This window comes from Chiloscyllium punctatum, chromosome 43 (assembly GCF_047496795.1).
Source record: "Chiloscyllium punctatum isolate Juve2018m chromosome 43, sChiPun1.3, whole genome shotgun sequence".
In the NCBI taxonomy this organism is placed as follows: domain Eukaryota; kingdom Metazoa; phylum Chordata; class Chondrichthyes; order Orectolobiformes; family Hemiscylliidae; genus Chiloscyllium; species Chiloscyllium punctatum.
The window spans coordinates 5,502,996-5,507,791 of record NC_092781.1 but is presented as its reverse complement, the minus strand read 5'-3'; positions in this window follow the sequence as shown (position 1 = coordinate 5,507,791).

Here is a 4,796-nt window from a genome sequence, read left to right as displayed (position 1 = left end):
ATAGAGAGGGGGAAAAAGAGGTTGTGTTTGGAGATAGAGTCAAGGGTCGCAGACAGAGAGGGAGATAATGGGAAGGGGAGATATAGACAGAGTGGGTGTGGCTAAAGAGAAAAAGGAAATGAGAAAGATGGGAACAGAGATAGAGAGAGGATGAGGCCGAAGAGAGAGTCAGGAAGTGCAGAGAGAGTCACGGAGGGGATAGAGAGTGTGGGGAGCATGGAGAAGGAAAGAGCAAATTACAGAGAGGAAGTGATGGATATGAGAGTGTGGTGGGCGGAGACAAAGAGCGCAAGCGAGTACTGGTGCGGAGACAGCGAGTGTGAGATGAGGAGAGCGAGAGAGAGAGGAAGGGAGGGGTGGGAAAGAGCACGACAGTGGCAGGGGCCCGGACAGAGAGAGAGGGAGAGAGAGTCATAGAAGGGTAAAGAGAGATGGGATGGTTATAGAGAACGAAAGACAGTGGTTGCAGCGAGTGGGAGTTGGAGAGGCAAGTGTGTGGTGATGCAAAGTGTGGCATGAGAGATTTGGAAGGTGGCAGAAAGACAGATAATGGGAAGTGGAGACAGTGAGGGAGAGGACATAGAGAGAGTGGAACGGGACAGAGAGAGTGGGAAGGGAGAAAGGAAGCGAGAGAGAGATGGGAGTGGGAGAGACGGAGAGACAGAAAGAGAGGGTGCAGGTACAGGGAGAGACATGGAGAAACAGCAAGGATAGAGAGTGAGCTGGGCGGAGATAGTTGGAGGGGGAGAGAGTGGGTTCGGTGACAGAGGAAGAGTGGGAGGGGTAGAGAGAGAGATTGCGGGAGTGGGATGGAGAGAGACAGAGTGACGGGGGTAAAGAAAAATAGAGAGAGATTGGAAATGCGTTATAGAGAGTATGCAAGAGAGGAAAGTGAGAGCGAATTCGAAGGGATTTAGCGAGAGAGTGGGAGGGCAAGGATAGGGTGATGGTGGAGGGAGATCGAGAGGCATTAGTGGAGTGAGAGAACGTGTGCTCGGGACAAAGATCGAGTTTCTGGGGGCAGAGAGTGCAAGAGAGAGAGGGAGGAGGAGAAAGAGAGTGTGGCGGCTGAGAGAAAGATGGGAGCATGGGGAGAGAGGGTGTGGTGGTTGGAGGAAACAGAGTGTGAGAGAGTTGGTTGGGGAGATTGAGGTTACTGGGTGAAAATACAGGGACAGTGGGAGTGCGGAGAGTGAGATTCTTCGATTGAGAGAGACATTGAGAGAGAGTGGCAGGAGAGAGTGAGTGGGAGGGAGAGAGAGGGGAGGTAGTGGAGATAGATGGAGAGTGGTGTAGGAGGGAAATAGAGAGAAAGAGGAGGGCGTAGAGAGGGAATGAGGTGGAGAGACAGTGGGGGCATTGAGAGACAGTGCGAGAGAGAGTGAAGTGGCAGAAAGATAGAGTGAAAGATAGAGAGGGAGGTGAGAGGTGGAGACAAAGACTGAGAGAGTGAAAGTGTTTAGTGAAGAGAGAGTGATGAGAAAGAGGTTGGTAGAGGGGAGAGAGGAAGAGTTGGAGGGGAAGAGATAGAGAGAGGAAGGAAGGAAAGAAATAGCAAGAATGACTTTCGGGAGGAGAAAGAAAGCGAAAGATGAGTAAGCGAGAGCGCGTGGGAGAGGGGACCTCGATCGAGAATTGGAGGGATAAGAGACAGCGAGAGAGAGAGTGGAAGGGTGAGATTGACAGAGTGGAAGGGTGAGGTAGCGTGGGAGGGAGAGAGGGAGTAGGTGAGAGAGAAAGGTTTAATGGGAGGTAGTTGGAGAGAAAGTGTGGGTGAGAGAGCGAGTGAGTTTCGGAGAGAGTGTGGATGTGAAGCGAGAGAGGGAGTGTTAGAGAGGGAGGAAGGGTGAACGTGTGACAGATGTACAGAGAGACAGAATGGGAGGAGGCAAGAGAAAGAGAGTCAGTTGGAGGGGTTGGAGAAAAATAGAGAAAAGGGGTGCAGAGAGAGCACGCAGCGATGCAGAGAGTTGGGGAGTGAAGACAATGTTGGAGGACGGGAGAAAGAGAGATTGGGTAGAGAGAGATTGAGAGAGTGAGAAAGACAGTGGCGCGCGAGAGAGACTCATGTTGGGAGCAAAGGAGAAACAGAGTTAGAGGGAGGAGAAAGGGGATGATGGTGAGAGAGGCAGAGTGGAGGGTGGCGAGAGAGAGTGGGAGTGCGAAAAGTGAATGGGGAAGATCGAGAGAGTGGGGGCTAGAGCGAGAGGGAGGAAAGAGAGGATGAGGGAGAAGAGAGTGTGGGGGAGAGAGTGGGGGTAGAAGGAGAGAATGAGTGGTTAGAAACAGCAAGAAAAGAGAGGGTAGGAGAGGACAGATGGTGGCAGAGCGTAGACAGTGAGGTAGAGATGGGGAGGGGCATAGACTGAGACAGAGTGGGAGGTTAAAGTGAAAGAGAGAGTGAGATGGAGCAGGCAGATACTGAGAGAATGATTTTTCAGATAGAGAGAATGAGGCGGGAGAGAGAGAGTAACGGAGGGAAAAGATGGAGAGAAGGGAGATGCAGAAAGAAAGAGAGGGCGTGAGACCGAGGAAAGGGTGAGAGAAAGTTGTTGGTGTAGAGAGAAAGAACGAAAGAGTGTGTGACTCAGTGAGACAGAGAGAGTGAGATAAGGAGAGCGTGAGAGAAAGAGGGGCTAGTGAAGTGAGCATCGCGGGGTAAAGACAGAGAGAGGTGGGAGGGTTGTAGAAGACAAGTGATAGTGGGTGGGTAGGTTGTGTAGGTAGGAGGTAGTTGGAGGGGGAGATTGAGTGTGCCTGGAGACTGAGAGAAAGGGAAGGCGGGAGTGAAACGGAGAATGGTTGGAGAGAGAGAGGGAATGAGAGACAGAGAGAGTTAGTTGACATCGAGGGAGGTGAGGCAGAGTTGGAGGGGAGAAATAGAATGGGAAGTGAGGACAGGACGCAAGAAGAGGGGTTTGTGAGATTCAGATTGAGAAATAGTCGGGTGAGAGAGATGGAGTCAGAGAAAGTGCGAGGGGATAAAATGGGGAGAGAGTGGGAGTGGGCAAACAAGTGTGTGAGAGCGGAGATAGAGAGAGTGGAAGTGAGAAATAGAATTTGGCGGCAGAGAGAGTGGGAAAGGTAACAGAGAGGAATATTTGAGTGGTAGAGAGGCAGTGTGGTGGAGAGAGAGCGGGTTTTGGGAGAATGTGAGGCCCGTGGAGAGAGAGGGAGAGAGCGGGAAGGGGGTAGGTCGAGCGGAGAGTAGAGATAGAGAGTATGAGATGGTAGAGAGAGTGTTCCAGTGTGGGAGAAAAAGAGAGTGGGAAGGAAAGGAGCTCGTGTAATTGATGTGAGAAAGAGTGGGAGGGTGCGACAAGAGAGTGCTTTGAGCGTACAGAGAGAGTAAGATAGACTTAGGGCGAGATGAGTGTGTGAAAGTGCAATGAACAAGAGATTGTTTGAGAGGACAGAGAGCGCGAGAGTGTGTCAGAGGGAGAGAAACTGTATGGGTGTAGAGAGAGTGGTAGAATGGGAAGAGACAGCGGTGTTTGGAATGAGAGAGCTAGAGCGACAAGACCCTAGTTTGAATCCCATTTTGGGACACTTACATCTTCTCCCTGGCGATCTGGGTTTCCTCTCAGTGCCCCGGTTTCCTTTCGCAGTAAAAACACTTGCAGGTTCAGTGAACTGATCATGTTAAATTGTGCACAGGGATGTGTCGCTTAGGTGTATTTGTGCGAGGGAAATGTAGACGAGGAGGGGAATGGTTCTGGGTGAGTTCCTCTTTGGATGGTTTTGTTGGGCTGAAGGCCCTGTCTTCACATTCAACGAAAATTCAACGGAATTTGCTGACTATTCAATATACAATTCGTTTTCCGATAACTTTTGTTTATTAAACGATGTGGATGTAAAGCGATTAGTGAATTGAAGAACTTTATAAATATAAATCGAACTCCATTTCACTGCTACACAATTCTATCCTGGCGCTAACTGATCAGCAAAATGCTACCTCAGAATCCACTGCCTGGAAAATGCAAGCAGAGCTACAACAGGAAAGGAATCAGCTCGATAAGCCTGAGAAATGAGCTTGAAAGTGGTAATCTCTTGTACATTTAGAAGGAACTTAATTTCACACTGGACCAAAATTTAGAGAGAACTGGAATTCCGTGCAGGCATCATGTGCTCAGTCGGTTTGCACTTTCTCTGATGAAGTGCATCATGAAAGGTACAATACCGCAGTTAGTAATTGTAGTATTAAAGTGTTTCATTTACAGAAATGTTTCATTAAAATATATAATTTAAAATTGAACGACACTGTGGTAAGGTACCCATTACTTCTGTTTTGATTTTAATCGAGATTTGTGTCATTTCGCCCGAGATATGTTTTTCACATAAGTTTCATTATTTTAATTCCATGGTTTTGTATAACATGGTGTTCCACAGGAACTCAGCTGCCATCTTATAACAACTAACTGTAATGATGGCTGATCCTCGACCCAAAAGCCATAGCCTGCATTGTTTCCATTACTTTCGTGTCCAGAAATCTTTCCATTCGATGCCTTGGTTTTTATTGCTTCATCTGTGAGAGAATTCCGAGGTTGGCCAGTGTCTGAGTGCCGACGTTTATTCTCATCTCAATGCCTTTACCTAATACTGTAGCTGCTTGTTTTAGAAGTACAAGCCCGGGGAATTATCATCCTTGCTTCCAATGTGTCTCAATCTTTGGGAGTTTGTCCCTGAGATCTCCAGTCATTCTCCTGAAGCTTGTGGAGTCTGACCCCAAACCTGATCCCACGACAAGCTTGTCAGCCCAGAGATCAGTCTGGTCTTCCTTTGCTGCAATCCACCAA